At 44.2% G+C, this 22292-nt stretch overlaps 1 long non-coding RNA gene across 1 annotated transcript; it reads left to right on the plus strand.

Annotated features, from left to right (window-relative positions):
- Positions 1-17350: 17350 nt before the first annotated feature.
- Positions 17351-22078, plus strand: LOC103877055. The gene is made up of 2 exons (XR_636600.3): positions 17351-20451; positions 21364-22078. It is a non-coding gene; the product is annotated as an uncharacterized LOC103877055 (long non-coding RNA).
- Positions 22079-22292: the final 214 nt, after the last annotated feature.

A 22292-nucleotide genomic window follows, 5' to 3' on the forward strand; every position in this document is an offset into this window, starting at 1 on the left:
GGTCTCCATTTGATCTCACAGGGTGACTTGAGAGACTTGGGGAAAGGGACACATCTGCCTCCCTTCCCAGCTCCCACTCCCACCTCCTCATCTGGAACCCATTAAAAATGAACATGAAAGAATTTCATAGGTCTGTCAAGCAGAGCCAGGTGGGCTCCTGGTGGCGACCACTTTCTTTTCTACAGATTCGCAAACTGTGTTTTTATCCAACCAGAGAAGGAGCCTACCTGGGTTCGATGCGTTCTGGCCTAGTCCTTCCCCTCTCCAGGTATTAAACTCAGAATGCCATCTGACCAGGTGTCCTGACCTCCCTCCCAGTTTCCACACTGACTTGGCAGTGTACAATTGCACAGTTCTCTCCAGGCCTGCTGGGGATGACTCGAGGCTTACCAATAGGATTATCAGAATATTGATTGATTACCCTGGGACAATGGCTGGGTACTGTCTGAATAATCAGGTTCAAAAGGTCAGTGATAGAATTGAACATATGCATTTGTTCCGGATCCTTCACCTAAAGGAAGAGAAAATTTGGTCCAGGAGAACAGAAGGAGCCGTGTGGTTCACACGAAGGGGAAGCGCTCCCTGGGGGGTGGTTAGCGTGTGAGCAAATTCCTCACTCATTTCATTAGATCAAATCCAAACTCCTCAGCCTCAATGAGGAAATGACTCTAAAGCAGCCAGCAGTTTTTCAATGTATTGCTACTGTGCATTTGGAAACATGAACATAAACCAGTAGTGACAAGATACAGGAAAATTATTTCACTTGAAAGGCGGTGGAGAAGGCCGGTGAGTTCAAGCGGAAAGGACTTGCTCATTGCTTATCTTAGTCATCTCTTCCCTCCAAAAGTGCAGAAAATTAGAGGCATCCGTAGGAGAGAAGCAGAAAGCATAAAGGTCCTAGAGGACGGTGAGCATGGAACCAGGCATCTGAATCCCTCCTGGACCTCCACTGACCCCCTCAGCATGAACATTCCAACCACCTTAATAAACAAAACAGAAACAACATCCTCAAGAGTGAAATACTAAATAAATTATACAATGGTTTAATATGCATTTAACTTATATTTACTTAATATAACAATAAATTGCATTTTATATAAAATGGTAAAATTTTATATGCCTGCTAAAATTGGAGTTTTAAGTAGCAGGTGCTGCTTTTATAAGTAAATATCACCATTACTAAACAAAAGCCAAACATTTTGGTTTAGGTTGGGCGCGGTGGCTCACGCCTGTAAGCCCAGCACTTTGGGAGGCTGAGGAAGGCGGATCGTCTGAGGTCAGGAGTATGAGACTAGCTCGGCCAACATGGTGAAACTCCATCTCTACTAAAAATACAAAATTTAGCCAGGTGTGGTGGCATGTGCCTGTAGTCCCGGCTGCTTCGGGAGGCTGAGGCAGCAGAATCACTTGAACTCAAGAGGTGGAGGTTGTAGTGAGCCGCAAACGTGCCACTGCACTCCAGCCTAGGTGACAGTGAGACTCCACCTCCAAAAAAAAAAAGAAGGTTGGTTTAAAAGCATTGATTGGTACAAAGTTATCAAAACAGGAAAATAACAATAAAAGAATTGACTTTACAGCTTATATTAACCCTCCCTTTTTTTTCCATTCAGTGGAAGTCTTTTAATTTGTCTTGCCCACTGTCTGTTGACTCTTCTGATCCTTTGGTTTTTAAATTTTATAGGAGTAGCTTGCAGCATTCCTGCCTCTCTGGCCTATCCGGTTCTCCCTTTCTCCTGTCACCATCTCTGTGGGCTCACTTCCCCAGCAAGCTTCTCCTTAGAGGGGTCCGGACCTACTGCCTCATCTCCTCTCCTCCCCTCCTCCCGCAGTGTTTTGCAATCCACCCTCCACCTCTGTGGCTCCAAGGTAACCAGCAGCCTCTGGTGCTAAATCCAGAATGTGCTTTTCAGACCCCGCCATGTGATTTCTCCACAGTGTTGGATACTCAGCGACTCCCTGCTTCTCCCAAGCTCCTCTCCCATTAATTCCCATATATCCTCTCTCCTTACTTTCCCCCATTGCCCTCTTTTGGAGCTTCTCTTCCTTAGAGGCTGGGATTCCCCAGCGTTCTCTCCTGAGTGCACTTTCTTCTCCCGCTACCCACAGCCCCCTGAGGCGGAGGATCAATATGACCGCCAATGACCCTCCTGAGCTCCGGATTCAAATCCCATAGGACCTCAAACCTGGCCTATGATCTCTTCCCCCATGGCCACCTCTTGCCCCTCCTCTCAGTTGTTCCTCTCAGCTTCGGGTTCCGCCGCCACCCAACCAGCTACTTGGTCTAAAATGTGGGGGATTTTCTTAACTCCTGCCTTTCCCTTACGGACCTTATCCAGCCCATTTTCAAGTCCTATAAATGCCTCATCCTTAGTAGTTCTTAAACCCACTTCCCCCTCCACCTCCTTCTCAGTCCTGGTGTCCTCTCGGATCACCGGGACACTGGGGAAGTCTAACTGTCCTTGTTGGCTGTCCCATCCCCATCACCACCCTCACTTCAATTCATCCTCCACCCAAGGAGCAATTTTTATAAAATGCAAATCTGAGGATCCCATTCCCTTTTTAAAAATTTCTCCAGGGGCACTCCAGCCTGAGCTACAGAATGAGACTCTGTCTCAACAAACAAACAAAAAAAGTCTCCAGGGGTCCTTGTCTCCTTTGCAGGACAGCCCTGCCTGGGTCAGCCTTCAGCCCTCAGCCCTCATTCTGAAGTGCCCAGCTCTGCAGCTCCCACCCTGCACCATGCCTCACCCCTCATCCATTCACCCCACTCTTCCTTTATCTCCTCCAGCAGGAGCAGTACCCCAAGCCTCCAGGTCTTAACCAAAATCCTACTGTTAGGTGTCCTGGGTTGGCCAACACCTGGCCAGCCTCTAGGAACAAACGAGGCCAGCATCTTGATAAGAACCTAGATTCCTCTGGTCCATATCACGCAAGAATCTGGCATCTTAAATCTCCACTCCAATTCTAAGAGTCCCCGGGACATCTCACCTATGTCCACACACAAGTCCAGTTGCCACCCAGTGGTCTGCTGAGGACTTGTTGGGGATGGAATGTTGCCTTGTCAATGTCTTTGTCTCCCTTCCCCTCTGTGTAACTGTCAAGCAGTCTGAATGGTCCTGACCCCATCTCAACTCTGAGAGGGATCCTGCTCCATCTAAACCAGCGTTTCTCAATCTCAGCACCGTTGACATTTTGGGCCAGTTGGTGGCAAGGGTGGGGCTATCTTGTGCATCATAGGCTGTTTAGCAGTATCACCAGCCTTTATTTACCAGATGCCAGTCACACACACACACACACACACACACACACACACACACACAACCTGTGACAAAATGTCTTCAGACACTGCCAGTGTCCTGTGGAGGGCAAAATTGCCCCTGGTTGAGAACCACTGATCTAAACCAATTCTGTAATGTCATTCTCTTCTCCAGTTCTCAGTTAGATTCGAATGTATGACCTAAACTGGTTGAATGAGAATGAAGTTCAAGCATTGCGTTCAGTGTTCAGTGGTTTTGTTTTCTCACCTGCTCGAGTGTCAACCTGGGAATTGGAAGCAGCCATTTGCAGGAGGGGCTGCAGGATAAAGCTGCCGCCATGGAAACAAAACAGAGATGGAAAGAAATCAAGTCCTGAGTGACAAGCTTGGGCCTCAAAAGATCAAACTGCCTTAAGTTCACTCATTACTGGACAGTTCTATATACTAAGCCTATAAATTTTCTTGTTTATAGTCCTGTTACTTGCCACTGAAATCATCACTACTGTTAATACATCCTCTGTTTGGGCCAGATCCACCATCTGACACAGGACTCGGCACAACCACTAGTAACCACTGCCATTTTCCACTGGGCTTTGCTCTGTATTCCTGAGCATGGCACTTGCAGGCAGTGCTTCCCAGGGGGCACTGCCACCAATGTCCTAAAACCCTCAACATGTGAAGCCAGAGGTTCCAGAGAAAAGTGTGACTGAATATCATGCTGCCCTTCATGTTAGCCCCTGGGAGAGGACAGCTAAGCTCATTGCTCTGGCCACAATATTATTCAGAGTTTAGTGAAAGAGGCATTTTGAGTTCACTCATGTTGTAGCTCGCTGTCTCTCTCTGTCAAAGACAAGATGTGAGTTCATGGGACATGGCCAAGGACATGTTTAAGTAATAGTCCTGTCCTTATGTTAGACTTCCTTAGCCTCTTCAAGGCCAATCAGGACACACATAGATTTTTCTAATCTTAGAAGATATTCTTTCCAAAAAGCCCTGGCCCCTCAACCAGATAGATACTGGGTTTTTAGCCCAATATTGGTATATTGACCAGCTTATGCTAGCTGTGGCAACAATCAATCCCAAATCATAGTCTCTTACAACCATAAGAGTTTTTACACTGTCAATATTATATTTATAATATAAACATATTGGCTCTGTACGTGAATTTATTCAAGGTTCATCACCAGTCCTTCAGTGTAATGCTTTCTCCACTCCAGAGTTTTTTATTCAGATTCATCTCTTGCTTAACTGGATTTCATCTCCCAAGTAGTTTTTAAAGAAATACTTACTGGTGCAATAGTCCCAGCATATTTTCATATTTGTAAATGACCATTGCCTTTAGACTTGAGTGACAGCTTGGCTGAGTGAAAACGTATTAGGTCATGCTTCTCTCATAACTCTGTAGATGATATGCCACTACTTTTTGCTAATACTGAGGAATATGCCTGAGGCCAGTTGATAATATTTTCTTCCTTGTAAATGACTTGCTTTTTCTGCCTGGATGCCCATATGATTCTTTAGCTTTCTTACTTAATTACTTCACTAAGATATGTTCTTTCTGGAACATACTGCACCCTATCCAATTGTACATTCAGGTCCTCCTTTATAGGACAGTTTTATTTTTGAATTTCTTTCTACTTCATTTATTTTGTCTAATTCCACTGGAAAAAAAACTGTTGCATTTATGCTGGATTTCTTTTGCCTGTCTTGAACTTCTACCTATATTTTTCTATCTTTGCTCTTCTCTGTTTCGTTTTATGGGGTTTTTCTCAGGTTTGTCTACCATGCAGCTTACTCCACTGTCAAAAATCAGTTTCGTTCTTGTGATTGCCAATAAGGTTCTTGTATTTCTAACGTGTTTATTATTATCTTATATGTCTGTTATTTGAGTTTTGTCAGCTCACTTTTTATCTCTGTTCATTCTCTTATTGTTGCTTCTTTGGGCTCTTTTATTTCTTCTCTGAGTTCCTCCTTTTCCCCTTAAGAGTTTATATTTCCATCAGTTCCTCGTTCCTCTGAGATGATGGACAGAGTGTGTTTTTCTGGAATGTTTCTCCATCTCCCGAGGTAATTTTTTTCTGATACGCATTTTTCATCGGCTTTTTAATCGTTATGTGTCTTTTCTTCTTTCTCTGTTGAAACCATTTTATTGATGATTCCTTTCTGTTCATTCCTCATCATTGAATGATTGAATGGGGAAAGTTGTGTAGGCCAGTTTTTTGTTTGTTTGTTTGTTTTTTTGAGACAGGATCTTACTCTGACACGCCAGGCTGGAGTGTAGTGACACAATCATGGCTCACTGCAGCCTGGACTTCCTGAACTCAAGTGACCCTCCCACCTCAGCAGGGACCACAGGCACACGCCACCACACCCAGCTAAAAGATTTTTTTGTAGAGACGGGGTTTCACTATGTTGCCCAGGCTGGTCTCGAACTGCTGAGTTCAAGCAATCTATCTGCCTTGGCCTTTCAAAGTGCTGGGATTGCAGATGTGAACCACTGCACCTGACCAGCATTTTTTTTTAAGAATCATGTGGGGGAGGTATGGAGGAGTGGGTAGGGCAGCTGACGGCTTCACCTGAGACTAACACTACAACTGCTTTCTCACCAAAGCACTGTGTTCTCTGTCTAGGGGCACAATAGCCTCTCAGGTTCTGTTGATGTCCTGCCATCTTGAATCTTGCAGAGGAGCAGAAAATTTTTTTTGAATGTCCCTCCTATTATTTTGATACTTTTTCCTTCATTTAAAAAAATCAGTTTTATTGTGATAAAATATATATGCATTAAAATTCAGTCACTTTCAGTGTACAGTTTGAGAAGTTTGGCAATTGTATGCAGTCATGAGACCACTACCACAATCAAGATAGAAAGCATTTCCATCACCCTAAACATCTCCCTTTGTCCCTGGTGTTAACCCCCTTCTGTAGCTGCCCCAGCCCCAGGGAACGACTGATCTACTTCCTGTCACTATAATTTTGCCTTTTTTAGAATTTCATCTGAATAGAATCACACAGTATGTCATCGTTTATGTTTTATTTCCTTCACTTAGCATAATGCTTTTGAGATTCATGCATATTGTTGTATGTATCAATAGTTTATTCTTCTTTATTGCAATGTAATATTACATGGAAATTCTGTTTTGCGTACCCATTTGCCAGTTAACAGACATTTGGGGTGTTTCCAGTTTGAGCCACTTATGAATAAATCGGCTATGAATCTTCTTCACCTACAAGTATGAATGGACAAATCTTTTTTCTCCTGGGTGAATACCTAGGAGTAGAATGGCTGGGCTGTATGATAAAAGTGAACCATACAGCTCTCCAAAGTGAGTATCTTACATTCCCAAGTAATCTGCCATCTTTTTAGTTGATTGTTCTCAACAATGCTTGGTATTATCAATCTTTTAAATCTAATTCCATTAAATTTAATGAGAATTTCATCTCATTGTAGTTTTAATTTGCATTTCCTTGAAGAATACTGAGGTCAAGCATCTTTTCACGTGTTTATTGGCCATTCATATGTCTTCTTTGGTGAAATGTCTTTAAAATTTTGCTCCTTTTTTAAAAATATTGGATTATTTGTCTTATTATTGTCTTGTAAGAGTTCTTTAAATATTTTGGATACAAGTCCTTGTTTAGATATATGTTTAACAAATACATTCTCTCATTCTGTATCTGGTTTCTTCATTTTCTTAACGATATCTTTTGAAGACAAGCATGTTTCAATTTTGCTAATGCTCGTTTCATCCATTTTCTTTTTTTATGACCCATGTTTGCTGTGTCCTATTTCAGAAATCTTTATGTGAGCCAATGTCACAAAGACTTTTGCCTCTTTTTTTCTCTAGAAGCTTTATCATTTTACCTCTTACATTTGGGTCTGTGATTCATTTAGAGTTAAATTGTTAGCCGGGCTTAGTGGCTCACGCCTGTAATACCAACATTTTGTGAGGCCAAACAGAGGGAATCACTTGAGGGCAGGAGTTCAAGACCAGCCTCTGGAATGATAGATTTGCCACTAATTGCTCTGAAGAAGACTGGGACAAGTAAGCTGGGAAGGGAGAGAGGCAACTGGGATGCGTAGTGGGCAGCCAACTGGAGATGGGCAGCTGAACACACAGATGTGGAGTCCAGAAGACAGGTCCAGGTGGAACACGTGGATTTGCTAATCCTCGGAACATAGATCATCCTGAAAGACATGACATTTGATGTGGTCACCCAGGATGGGGGCACGGACAAAGAGGAGAAGAAATCCAAGGGATGAGCCCTGGGACATCTCAAGATTTTTTTTAATGATAATTTCCTAAAGAAGCTCCTACTTGTGTATAAAGTCTGTGGTTTTTGCCTTTGATATCATATTAAAAAGTCCTTTCTCACCCACAGATATATAACTATTCATCTATGTTTCTTTTATAGTATAATTTTTTTATATTTGATTATGTTCAGACCTTCATTTCTCAATACCATTTCCCAATCAAAGGAAGAGTTCCTTAGAGAAATGGCTGATTCCAAGTCTGGCACAGGAAAAGTACAAAGTAAGCCTGGAGCATCTTGTTGTGCCAGAAAGCAAAGAAGTGCTTAGACAACGATAGGAATGGGTCAAAAGGGCATGGGTCAAAAGGGCACAGGACTCATGGGCCAAATCTGAGACAACTGGAGCATCAAAATGAATAAAGACAGTAACGGGCGATGGCCTATTGAATAACAAAAGAATCCATACTGATAGGATAGAAAGAAAAAGAGAAGGAGAGAGAAGGGAGAAGAGAGAGAAAACTTCCTCATAATAAAATGCCAACTAATAAATACAGAAGGAATGATAGACTTGGAAATTCACCACCTTACAATAATCCTAGTTAATTAATGTAGGCACCAATCATGGAATGAACCTGGATCACATTCCTATGTGCCTCCTGAAGTGACGCACTGAGCAGGACACACGTGTCAAGCTGTATTCCTGCAAAAATGCATAGCCAGATTCCAAGTATGAAATGCCAGATAAACAGCAATTGAGGGAGATTCTTCAAAACAATGGGCCTGTGTATGTCAAAAAATATCATGGACACAAAAGACAAAGAAAGGCTGAGAAAGTATCCCAGATAAAAGGAACGAAAGATGTGACAACAAAATGCCATGAATGATCCTGGATTGAATTCTGGTTGGGGAGAAGGGAGGCCTATAAAGGATATTGTTGGGAAACTGCAGAATTTGAATTGGAACTGAGCGTTAAATAATAGTATTGTATCAATGCTAAAAATTTTGAATTTGACCATTGTATGGTGGTTACATAAGAGAATGTCCTTATTCTTTGGAGAATCTCACTGAAGTTTTTAAGGGTAAGAGGTACAATTTTCCTGCAACTTTCTTTCAAATGTTACAGGAAAAAATAAAAAATAAAATATATATATACACACACACACACACACATACACGTGTGTGTGTGTTTGTATATGTGTATATATGTATATGTGCGTATATGTGTATATATGTATATATGTGTGTATATAGATGTGTGTATATATATGTATATGCATCTGTGGGTATATAATAAAACAATTGTCAAATGTCCACAATTGGTGAGTCTTTGTTAAGGCTATGATGGAATTGATTACACTATTCTTATACATTTTTGGTAAATTTAAAGTCTTTTCAAAAAAGCAAAGAGTTAAAAATGAAAATACATACATGTAATCAAAAGCTAAGATTTGTGTTTACATGTGTTTTGAGGAAGGAATCTAACTTAGCCTTTATTTACTGAGCACTTATTTTCCAACTCTATGAAATATCTCCATAATCAATAATAAAATCTCACACATATTTGGATCTGCTCCTGCCTTCCTAGTCTGTCTCATGAATCCATCTGTCTGTTTTTCTTCACCAGCGAATACACTGTAATTGTTGTAGCCTTTAATTATGTTTAATATCTAGTAGGGCAAGCCCATCCACCTTGCTCTTCAACATTTTCCTCCCCATGCTTCTATTCTTCCAAGAAACTTACAATAATTTTGTCAGATTTCCTTAAGAGAAAAAACTCACTGAAATTTTGATTGATATTTAGTGGCTTATTGATTAATTGGGAAAATTAAAATCTTATAATTTTTATTGATTCTTCCTAGAAAAAAAAAAATGTTTGTTTCTCTTTTTGTTCAAGTCTCATTTTGGGTTCTGTAAAGTCTTTTCATTTTCTTTACATAAATCTTGTGCATTTCTTGCTAAGTTAATTCCCATGAATTTTGTTGCTGTAGTAAATGCAATATATTTCTGTGATGTGTTCTAACGGCTTGTTCATTATCATAGGAAGGATATTGGTTTTTATAACTATATTTCTGTATTTTGTCACTGCTACCCCACTAAACTCATTTGTTAGCTATATGACATTTTCAGTTGATTTTTTGAGATTTTCAAATTACAAAACCATATCCCCTGAAAATGATGGTGATAATATTTCCTTCTTGGGAATATTTATGACCCTTATTTTATCTTCTCGTTTATTTCCATTGCTAGAACTTTCAGAACATTAATAAGTAATAGTGATGATAGAGGCTTCCTTGTCTTATTCCTGAACTTAATTCGGATGCCAATGATGTTTTCACAGTTAATGATAATGTTGCTTTAGTTTGAGAGAGATCTTCTTTATAATGTTAAAAGAGTGTTCTTTAATTATTTTATTTACAAAAACATCACCAGGAATAAATGGCAATGTCTTGAAATTTTTCTAAAACTCTGATTTACTAAGCTCTGACTCTGTGCCCAGCTCTGTGCCAAGAATTTTAAATTCACTGTTTAATGTAACCTGCACATGACCCTGACTATTAAAAATTAATTTTCAAATTATATAGTAGAAAAACTGACCAAAGGCCCAGAGTTGGGAAGTGAAAAAGACAGGATTTGAACTCAGGCTTTCAAAATTCAAGCTGTTGACACGCTATGGCAATGACAATGTGTGTTTTGTTTTTGTTTTTGTTTTGCCTTAATCTATTTAAAAAATTGATCACATTAAGAAATTTCCTAGTATTGAACAACATTTGCATTGCCAGAATCAGCCCTGCTTGTACATAGTGTATTACTAGTTTAAACACAAGACTTCATTCAATTTTGTAATAGTTTGAGTCTGTATTTGAGAAATTAGCCTGCAGTTTCTCTTTTGCCCATCTGGCTGGCTGGTTTTAATGCCTGGGCAATGCCAGCTTAGCCAAATGACTTGGGAAGCTGCCCGTCTTTTTCCATGCACTAGCCCTATTTAAACAGCCCAGAGAAGTTTTGAAAGAACTTGCCTCTCCGACGGTCTGGGTTTAAAACTTTTTTTAAAAAAACTTTTTCAGCTTCATCTTGGATTGTGTTAGTCTATTCAGGTTTCTACCACTTCTTCAGTCAAATGTGGTCGTTTCTATTTTCCTAGAAAACTATCCACTTCATTGACATTTTCAAGTTTATTAGCATAAAGTTATAAAACCTATTTCTTTATATTTTTCATTTATTTTGCATCATTTCTCATTTCTGCACGCTCATATGTTCTCTTTCTCTTGATTAGGCTTGCCAATGGTTTCTCTAATTCATTGTAAAGAGCCAGGGACGCTGGGTTTATTTATCAATTTATGTTTCCCATTTTCTAATCCATTAATTTCTAGGGGTTTTGTTATGAGCTTCTCCTTGTTTCCTTGGGTTGTGTGGGTGGTGATGGTAGTTGTTTGCTTTTCTCTTTTTCTGGCTTCTGGAAATAAATGTTTGGCTCATTTATTTTTCTGTGTTGTCATCATTATCATTATGTTCCTTACAGACTATGATTGATGTTTGTCTTCCCTCTCAGACCCAAGAGCTACTTAGAAGGATAGTTTTTAATTTCCCAAGTGGTCCGACGTTTCTGTTCTTTGCTTACCCTTTGCTTTTTAATGTCTAGTTTTCTTGAATTCTAGTGAGAGAATGTGACCTGTACAATGCATGCATTTTAGAAGTGATTGAGAACTTATTTGGGACCTGGTCTAAGCTGAAAATATTCTGACCTGTGGCTGAAAGAAATGTCCATCTTCTGTAGGGTTCTCCCAGAGGACCCCTGAGCAAACCCGAAGGATGGCAGGCAATGTGTCTTTAAACCACTCACACTAGCCGGACGAACACGACTCTCTCTGCGCGGGAGAGAGAGGAAAATTTAAAGAGGGAAAGAGGCTAGGGGATGGGGCTAGGAGATCAAGCGCGCGAGGAAATGGTGAGCCACCCGTGCTGTCCTCCTGCCCTGTCTCAAGATATGACCCGAGGGTGGCCCGGAAGCTCTCCCTTGGGAAACTTGTGGCAGGCAGTGTGGGGTGCTAGGGACCCCTCTAGGACCATCGTTTGACTGCTTGGGGTCCCAGTTTTGTCTGCTTATTGAACAAGAAAAGTCTAAGGGATTAAGCAGGTATCTGAATGTCATTCAAACCAGCCGGACTTGCCGTAGCCTCCTCACCCCTGCCCTCTGTTGAGAGTGGGCCTGCTCCTTGCTGGCTCTTCTCTCTCAAAGTGTGACATTAGAACTGGGGGCGTGGGAAGGAGGGGAGTGAGTTAATCCTGACACAATTTCAGAGAAAACAGAACCTAGTTACTGCTAGCTCAATGGCTTTGTCTTGCTTACAAAAAGATCATGGGCAGCCGCACAGTACTCAGAACCAAAGCTCCATGTGCACGGCTGGTACAGTGTGCCCACTGCTTAATCCTTGGAGCAGACATCCCAGCCCACGCTAAACCATGGCACCCATACACTGTGAGAAGCCCTCGTCCACTGCCCCCCAGGATGTGTCCCCTGGCCTTGGGTTGCTCTCCGAGTCCTCCCCATTCTCTCCCTCCCTCTGTCTCTCACTGCAGACCCCTCCCATCTCTTAAAATAGAAAGACAGAAAATCTCCATGATGTGATACTTCAGAGATGGCAGCTTATTGCTGTGTCCTCACATGAGGGGGGACACAGAAGGGAACAGGGACTGGCAGCCCCTCTCCAGCCCTTCTAGAAGGGCTGGGCCCCAACCACGAGGGCAGGGCCCTCATGACCTAGCCACCTCCTAATGCTATTGCATTGGGGATTAAGTTTCAACCTGAGTTTTGGAAGAACACATTCAACCCACAACACCCGCCACCTTCCCTTTAAATTTCATTCAGATGTTAGTCCTCAACCCCTGGGTTGAAAACTGGGCCACTGCTTGTGTGTGTGTGTGTGTGTGTGTGTGTGTGAGACAGAGTCTTGCTCTGTCACCCAGGCTGGAGTTCAGTGGTATGATCTTGGCTCACTGCAACCTCCGTCTCCTGGGTTCAAGCGATTCTCCTGCCTCAGCCTCCCAAGTAGTTGGGATTACAGGCGGGTGCCACTGTGTCTGGCTAATGTTTGTATTTTTAGTAGAGACAGGATTTTGCCATGTTGGTCAGGCTGGTCTCGAACTCCTGACCTCAAGTGATCCACCCGCCTCGGCCTCCCAAAGTGCTGGGATTACAGGCATGAGCCGCCGTGCCCGGCCAAGGCATTGCTTTTTAAATCTCACTTCTAGATAATAAAAATTGTTTGAAGTGCCAAATACTAATTCAGTTCAGTAATTAAAACTATTCCAGTCCCAAGTGACAATAAAATCCTCCAACCTGGTTTCGATGTTCTCCCCTATCTAAGCTGCTTACAGTGGAGTGGTACAGGGGACAACTGGGGCAGGGGCCTCTGCGTGCCTCTGTTTCCCCCTTGCATTGCCTGGCACCTCTCTGCCTCCCCCAGCCCAATAGCTGTGGCATCTGACCCTCCAGGGCTGGGGCCTGAGTGAGGGGGCAGGAGGAGACATAAGGAGACAGGCACGTTCCACCTGCCGGGGACTGAGCTAAGACGGCCTTGTGACTTCCTTGTGGCACATATTTGTAGCATCCTCAGAGGCCACGCAGGGAGCACCTGACGCGCTTGCTATGAAGGGGGAGCGGCAGTGACCTCTAGTGCCCTTCGCGTTTCCACGCTGCCTGCCTGTCACTGGCAGGTCCCTGAGCCATTTCAGAAGGTCGCCTGGGCAGGACTTTCAACAGCTCTAGTCCAGTTGATGAGTTGTCACTCCGCACACCTCTCTCTGGTCCATGACAAATGGGCACGTCCACACTGGCCTTCGGAGGAAGCAGATCTCTCTCCGCCAGTGGCCAGTGTCCCTCGGCCCTGCTTCCCAGCCTCCCTGCAGGCAGGTGTCAGACCCCAGCGCACTGTGTCCCTCAAGCTCTCATGTCCGTCAAGATCTCCCAAGGCCTTCTCGATGGACACCGGGTGAGAAGGACACTGAGGCTCTGTGAAGAAACTCCCCCTCCCAGAGTCTCTCACAGGTGTTCAGACCCTTGATGTGAGTGAGGGCCCAAGAGTCAGAAAACCAGAGGGTTTTGTTGTTGTTGTTGTTGTTGCTGCTGCTGCTGCTGTTGTTTTGGTTTGTTTTTCTTTCTAACTCTTTTGTGACTTTGGCATATGGTGTCAAACAGTGGTTCACAACTTTGGGTGCACATTGAAATCACCTGGGGTGTTTTTGAAAATAGTGATGTCTGGGTCTCAGCCCCCAGATTCTCCTTTAATTGGTCTGGGGTGTGGCCTGGGCAGTGGGATTTTAAAGCCTCCTCTAGGTGATTCTAATGAGCAGCCAAGAATGAGACCAGTGTCCTCAGACTTCAACATGTTTATGAAGTGCCTGGGAGGCTACTGAGCTTCGGGTTCTTGCACAGCAGGTCTGGCATGGGCTTGAGAGGCTGCATCGCTCCTAGTGATGTTGAGGCTTCTGATTCAAGCACCACACTTAGAGCATCTGAGAACTAGAACCGACGTGCCTTGGTAAAACTCTGATTTTTTTTTTTCTGGACTTTATTTATTAGAGCAGTTTTAGGTACCCAGCAAAATTAAATGGAAAGCACAGCGTTCCCATAGAGCCCCTACCCCAACACAGGCACAGCCTCCCCCATTACTAACATCCCCCTCCCACTGGTACATTTGTTACAGCTGATGAACCTGCGCTGACCCATCACCCAGTGTCTGCAGCTTACTTAGGGGTCGCTCTCGGTGTGGGATATTCTATGGGTTTGACAAATGTACAGTTGTCTTTTGGTATATGTGGGGGATTGGTTCCAGGACTGCCTGCCACACACCAAACCCACACATACTCAAGTCCTGCAGTTGGCCCTGCAGAACCCACTTATACGAAAAGTGGACCCTCCTAGAATACTGTATTCTCTATCTGCCCCGCTTGAAAAAAAAAGCCATGTGTAAGTGGATCCTCTAAGTTTAAACTCATGTTTTTCTAGGGTCAACTGTATCACAGCATGTATCCACCATCAGAGCATCATTCTGGTCAGTTTCACTGACCTAACAATCTGGCACTTCCCCTATTCTTGCCCCGCTCCCTACCCCCCAGTCCCCAGGCAACCACTTAAAACTTAGATTTTTTACATCTTATTACCTATTTAGAATGTTTAAAATCCTAAGAAGGTATCTTCTTAAACAACTTAGGCAATAATGGCTCTACAGCAGAATTTCCCCGCTATTTCCCCCTGTATTTGGGGCTGGATAATTCTTTGCTATGAGGGCTGCCCCGTGCGTTGGAGGTTGTTTAACCACATCCCAGTTTCTACCCACTAGCTGCTGGAAGCAAAGTTCCCTCTTCCCAATCAACAATGTCTCAACATTGCCTAATGTCCCCTGGGGATACAATCACCCTCATCAAGAACCACTGATCTAGAGCAACACAAAGAACTTGCAGAATTTTTAAATGTTGTGTCTTTAAAATTTCATTCATTCATAAATTATACTGCTGAGCACCTCCTGTATGCCAAGCAATCCCCCTAGTACTGAGGAATATAAAGGTGAACAAACCAAATGCTTATATAATATAATGTCCAGGAGTGATGATTATATGCAAAAATAAATAAAGCAGGACAAGGAAATCGTGGTGGCCTGAAGCGGGGATGAGCCGGCAGGGAAAATCCCACCAGGAGAGAGGGAGGGAGGGCCTCTTTGAGGATGTGACTTTCAAGCAGGAGAATGAAGTGCAGGTGAGTCAGGTAAACATGGGGTGAGGGCAGAGGGTAGGTGGTTTGAAACTGAGGGAAAGCTGGTACAAAAGCCCTAAGGTGAGAGCTCACTTTAATCCCAGAGCAAAATCTCAGACTAGGCTGAGGATCTGGAGGGAGCAGAACAGGTTTGGAAGGTGATTCTGTCCTGTTCAGGTGGAACCTCATGGTCTCCACTTTTCACTTTTGCTTTTATGTCTACATGATTTGATTTTTCTAGTTCTTTTTTTAGACACCTTGACCTGTCAAATACGGAGATCCATATGTTTAAAATCTCCACATGGATTCATGAATTTTTTTTAATATAATAGCTTTTGCTTTCTATTTTTTAATGAGATGTTATTTGGTTCATAAAAGTTTATGAAGTATCTTTATTGTGGATTGTCATTTTGATCAATATAAAATAGCACTGTCTTATTTGCACTTCTCATGTACTACTACTATGTATTTCTGCTTTCTTTTTGTTTGCATTTTGAGTATAATATTTTCCCACTTCTCTGTTTTTCATGTTTCCACTGTATGTTTCTGAAAGAGTATATACTTTGATTTTTTTACATAATCTAAAAGTTTTCATCTGTTCACAGCAGAACCTCATATGTTGATATTTATTGTGAAACTTGTATGTTTAGCATTGTTTCTGTAATATTATTTTGTGCTTTGTTTTTATATTTCCTTCCTGTTTCTTTTTCTGAATTTACTTAATTGCATAAATATTTTGGTGTATTTTTCTGTAATAATTTGAAAGTTGTATATACCTGTAGAATAAAACAAAATATTTAAAGCAAAAAATTCTACAATTTTAATAATTAAATAATATCTATAACTGTACTGAAGTAAGATGAGAAATTTAGGACATTTTTCTTTCTCTCTTTCTTTGCCTGTCTTTTCCTCACCTTAAAGTTTCATCAGAATAATTATTTATTTTGGATTTATATTCTTTTCCTTCAAGAATTATTTTGTGTGTTTGCATTTGGCTTTATAGCCATATTCCAAACGATGATTTAGACGTTAACTGTTCCTTCCTGGCTGAGTTACTCATGGCTGTTTCTTTTGTATCTCTTCTTTCATTCTCTGGTTCTTGATTTTGACTCATTTCTTGGATGATTGGTGGATCTTTTGGGGCATTGTTTTTAAAGCAGAATTACATGAGCTCCTACATGTCTGAAAATGCCTCTTTCTTGACCTACATATGAGTGACATCATAGCTATGTATAGAATTCTTCTTCACAATTGTTGTCACTCAAAAATTCAGCAGACATTGCTTCATTGTTTTCTGAAATTTAAAGTTGCACAAGTGAAGCCTGGGATGACCTGATTTTTTTCTCTCTCTGTTTCTTTCCTGCCTAGATACTGAAAATGGTTTTCCTTTATCCTTAAGCCTTGAGATTTTATTAAGCATACATGAGTCCTTTCATATGAATGTTGCCACTTACATCTGATGGCTGACATCTTCCTTCACATCAGAGAAATTTTCTTCTATTATTTCTTTGAGTATGGATATAGTAGATTATAAAAAATAATCAAATGAAAATGTAAACTAGAGACTTTACATGAGACTATAAAAGCTCCATTGACTCAAAATAAGCTCCCTAAATAAATGTTGAATGAATGAATAAGCAAAGAATGGATGAGTGAATCTTTTTCTCCATTTTCTTTGTTCTCTTCTTCTTCCTAACCTGCCTTTTATGTTTTCCCTCATCTCATCAGCATTTTCTTCTGATATCTCTCAGAAATTCTCAAGCTACTTTCCTAATTTCATTTGATTTTATGTTATTCATGGCTTACACTTTTTAAATTTTATAATAGTGATTTTTCATATTTTAACCCTTTCCTTTACCAAAAAAAAATGCAGTTGAGATTTGTTTCTTCTCACAGGTGCAATTAATCTTATAAAAACTCTAAAGACAGGTATTACATTGTATTTCCTTTCGTTCTGTTTTCTCTGGTTTCTTGCAGTAACTCTTTTCCAGAGGGGAATACATCTGTTTAGTTTCCTTGGATTTGTCCTTGCAGAGCCAGCCTCTCAGATGTCCCTGCAAATTCCCACCTTCCTGCTATTCCTGCCCTTCTGTGTTGCCCTCTCTCAGTGAACCAGGGCTGATCTGTGAGACCAAGAGTCTCACCATTAGGTAGAAGTAAGGGTGCATGACCTTTGATGCTGGGAGGTCACAGAAGACATTGCAGCTTCATCTTTGTGCTCTCGAATCTCTCCCCGGAAAGCCCACCACCATGTCATGAGGACATTAAAGCAGCCCTGTGGAGGGATCCACCTGGGAAGGAAGTAAATTCTCCTGCCAAAGGCCAGCACCACGTTCCAGCTGTGTGAGTGAACCACCTTGGAAGCGGGTCCTCCCAACCCATAGAGCCTTCGGATGACCGCAGCCCCAGCCAACAGGTCAGAAGACTGCAACCCAATGAGAGTCCTGGGCCAGGACCACCAAGCCTCTCCCAAATTCCTGACCCACTAATATTGTGAGAGAACATGGTGTTTATTATTGCTGTAGGCCACCAAATTTTGAGATAATTTGTTAGGTGGCAATAGATAACTGATACCATCTCCTTCTTTTTAACTCATTGGCCTTTTCAATAAATGTTCTTTTACTTCTGTTTGTCCAGTATTGGGATTTGACATTGGTTCTGTCAGAACTTGTGCAGGTTTCTGTTCAAACCTTTCATTCCCAGAGGATGAAGAAGACAAAAGTTGAGCTATGCTATGTTAGCTTTGTTTTCCCCAACTGGGGTCTGTGAGGCTCATGGTGAGCAGAGGCTTCTATGGCTTAATAAGCCTGGTGTGGGGTGTCTCATCACCGTGTGGAAGGGTTTTCTGTACGGGGGTATTTGAATGTCCCTGCTCTATCTAGAAGTGAGTGATCACTGGAGCCAGTGGGCTCCCCAGCTCCACTAGCCCTTCCTCTGCCAGCCATGGGGCCACCGTACGTATGCACTTTCTTGCTTGCACAGACCTCCCCTGGCACCTGCAATGCTTCTCCTGGGGGCTCCCACAGGCCACAGGGATTTCATTGTGTAGCACATTTGAGAGCCAAATGCCCCTTTCCTTTGCTGAAGCCCATCATCCAACTAACTCTCCAGACCACATAGTTTAGATTATGTTCTTGACTGGAGCATTAGGGGCACCGTCAGGAGCAGTAACCAAACAGGAAGAACACACTTGAGGCACTATTTGGCATCATCTTTTACAGCTGAACATATACACATCCTCCAAGCTCCTTCTAAAGAAACTGGAATTTGTTCATCAAGAGATAAGAATGCTCACAGCAGCACTGTTTATGGTAGAAAAAAAACTGAAGACAACCAAATATTCATTGACTGTAGAATGGATAGATAAATCCAAGTGTGTTTATTATAGATGGTGGGTTATTATACAGTAGTGAAAAAACGAACCGTAACTCCACATGTCAACATGGAGGAATCTCAACACTCACAACGTGGTGCAGAAGCAAGTGAAAGAAAAATGATTCCATTTATAAAATGGCAGGAGTTCCGGCACTTTGGGAAGCTGAGGCCCTTGAGCCCAGGAGTTCGAGACCAGCCTCGGCAACACAGCAAGACTCTGTCCTACAGAAATTAGATAAAATAAAATAGCAGGCAACATGAAATATTCTTTTGCTTAGGGCTGTATTCCAAGGTGGGAAGCCTAGTGATAAACTCGAAATTGGGGGACCTCGGAAGTGGGGAGGACGCAACCAAAGAGAGCTGTCCTGGGCAGGTGCAAGCCCTGGCAGAGTTAATTTTCTCATCCTGAGAAATTGCTTCACTGGATATTGAAACAGAAGAAAAAGCAGGGTATTTGCTTCATTGTTACTCCTTAACCTGCACACATACAATGTAACAAAGTGAAATACACACACAATGTAACAAATTGAAAAAATAGATCCTAACCAGCTTTCAGATCAGATCTCCACAATGCCTGTGTCCTCTAGGCTAGATGTTGGTTCTCCCTCTTCTCCCTCTTTGAGTCTCAAGCAACAGTCACTCCCTGTGCCAGAAAATCCCACCCCTGCCCTCGAAGAGCCACCTTAACCAGTTCTTCCAGGGTCCTCAGTCTCCAGAAGCCCCTGTGACCAGCCAGATTGGCATCTCTTGGGCCCGTGGTCAGCTCCTACCTGGACCGCCTTGAACACCAGGCAGTAAATTCATTCTTGTGCATGAACTCCTTGGAGTGAGGAATATATCATTTGTAAGGACAAATGCAAGGACAGGGCCCATTCTGAGCTGTGTAAGGTCTGAGAATTGTATCTACATCGTTGGAGTAGCTGGTTTCAGAGGGTGAGATGCATTCACTGACTCAGCACTCACGGGTGAGTGAGCAGACAGCGGCCTGGGAGCCAAGAAAACCAGACTCTACGAAACAAGCCGTTAGCCATGAGGAGGCCACTTTTACTTTCCGGGCCTCAGTCGCTTCATCTGTTCAGTGGGATGTTTGGACCAAGCGAAGTTCACATCCATTTTAACCCCACAGTCCCTGTTGTTACGCATTCACGGAGTGCAAGGGTCCCCTAGGAGCATAAAGAGACGGCGCTCCCCTTGAGAAAGCAGGGCCACTCACGGCACGTAATCAAAGAGCACTGAGGAAGTTCAGCTCAAGGCCAAAATCCCCAGCACAGAGACACGGACCACAGGTGCTGAGAAAAGTCACCCGCTGAGGCTGGGTTTGGGAGCACACGTGAACTGGGGTGGGAACAGGGAGTGTCCCCCTGGCCTCACAGTCCTGTGAGCTCACAGAGGCTCTTCCGGCCCGTTTCTGGCATAGGCCTGCAAGGCGCAGCTGGAATCAAGAGTGGACTGGGGAGAGGCGAGACTCAAGAGTTTCGATCCGAAAGCCTGCGGGCAGGCTGAGCGCAGAAGCAGACCAGCAGCGAATGGGGAAATCTGTGGAGCTCGGGTGGAGCCAGATTTCTGGCTGCGTGCTATGTCCACTCCCCTGGGAGGGACCCTCTTGCTGGATGTAGGAGTTAAGTGTGACGGTTAGACACTCCCCAGTGGCTGAATGTCCAGTCTGTAGACAAAGCTTAGGAGTGTTCGGCCACCAGGCCTATGTCCTTCCCCAGCAGCTATGCTGGGTTGACTCCAGCCAATGAGCTGATGAACCCCAGGTCTGGGAATACTGGGTGCTCTGTGCCATCTACCCTGCTCCATCATCCTTGCAACTGATGGGGTAAGATGGTTCATCCAGGATTGGGTGGTTTATGGCTGGGCCAAGAGAGGGAGGTGGGAGTTAGGGGTTAAGTTGCCCCGAATTGATCCCAGGTGACCTGGCGTCTCAGAGAAAAAGCCAGCCTCCTGCAGGGGTCCCCCAAAACCAGCCTCAGCCTAGTGCTGAGGCCTGAGGACCAGGGCAAGCAGTCCTGGAATAAGGTAGCAGGGATGGAGCAGGTCTCCCATGCTGAGAGCTGCAGCAGCCTGGCCCCATCGGAGGCAAGGGACAGGTGCTTTCCTATCCACACAGCCTAAGAGCCCCACAGCCTCAGTCCCTCTTCCAGGCTCTGACGTCTGGCCCTGCTGGGTCCCTGCGTGCTGCCCTAATGAGACCAGCAATGAAGGCTCACACAGCCCAGCTTCCCGTCTCTGGAATTTCCCGCTAATCAAATGCCCTGGAAGCCCAGTGAGTGTGTGCAGCCGGGTCACGTTTTTGTTTGCTTGACAGGAGGTGAAAAGACGTTTCCCTGTGGGAGATTGTCTGCCCGAGGTTGCACTGAATCTTTGTTACTGAGACACCAGTTCTGCTAGTCCCCCACCTAAGTCCCCTCAGGTCTGTTATGACCCTCAACTTCTAAATCCCTGGGAGGACGGCTGGCATGGGAATGAGGCTCACCAGGAACCAGGGCTTCCTCAGGCATGCAGTTAGAAAGGGCCAGAACCACAGCCAGAGCTGCAAATGCCCTCCAGATCGGCAGGCCCAGCATCCCAGGCTGGGCTGGTGGAGGCTCCCCAACCCTCCCAGCCATCTGGGAAGCCCCCCTCTCTCAGGCCCTCATGGTGAGGCTGACAGTCACATGTCCCCACCCCTACCTGACAGAGCAAGCACATGGCCCCACCAGCTAATCAAGTTGCCTCTCCCCACCCACAGCCAATCATTCTTCCATGGGGTTGCATGAGGACCAGAGAGAGAAGTCCCCCTTCCACCAGGGCTGCACGGACAGGGCAGCTCGTGGCCCACCAGTGTCCTCCCCACTCAGAATGGAGCCAGACAGAGACATTCGAGAACCAAGAGATAAAGCCAGAGCGAGCAGCTGGGGGGGTCCCATTTGAAACCAGGGCCTGGCACTGCCTGAAGCGGGAGCCCCTGATGGACTCAGCGGCTCTGAGGCAGTGGGGACTTGTTTCCAGTTCCTTGTCTTTACTGACTGCAAGAGCCCAGGCCTTTGCTCTCCATAGCTGTCACTGTATCCCCCAGCCTCACCCTCCTCAATCCTCCACACAGCACCTGTGGCTCTGCAGCCCTGGGCCAACACCGTGATGGGTCCTGGACTGGCTGTTGGACAGCTCAGATGCAGAGGCCCAGAATTGGCTGCTGGGGCATCCCCCATTCCCAGGAGAGTGGGTTGCCCTGGAGCAAGGCTGCCTGGCCTCCTCAGGGAGACCCCAGCCCCTGTCTCAGGAATGCAACTTTCTCTGAAGAGCCCACTCCATCGCACAGACTCCAAGCCCTCGCTCCCTGCCCAGATGCTTCGCTGGCTGAGACTGCCCGCGCCCTGCTTTCTGCGCATTGCACAGCGTTTCGGCTCTTTAGCTTGAAGGTTTGTGTTATTTCTTATTGGAATAAAATGCCAAACCAGAACTAACGGTGGGACTCAGTGAGCTGTTTGGAAACGCCTCTTTGAGCCACAGCACAAAAATCAGCACAGCATGTCCAACCTTCCTGTGAATTGAGGAAGCAGGTACCTGCGAGGTCCCGCCTGGGATGGGAGGGCCGGGGATGGCTCTGAGCCAGCATTGAGGGGAGCGACTCATTCAGTCAGCAAGTGGGCCTGAGCCAGCTCGGGCTGGGGAGAAGAC

Source organism: Papio anubis, chromosome 14 (assembly GCF_008728515.1).
Source record: "Papio anubis isolate 15944 chromosome 14, Panubis1.0, whole genome shotgun sequence".
Classification (NCBI taxonomy): domain Eukaryota; kingdom Metazoa; phylum Chordata; class Mammalia; order Primates; family Cercopithecidae; genus Papio; species Papio anubis.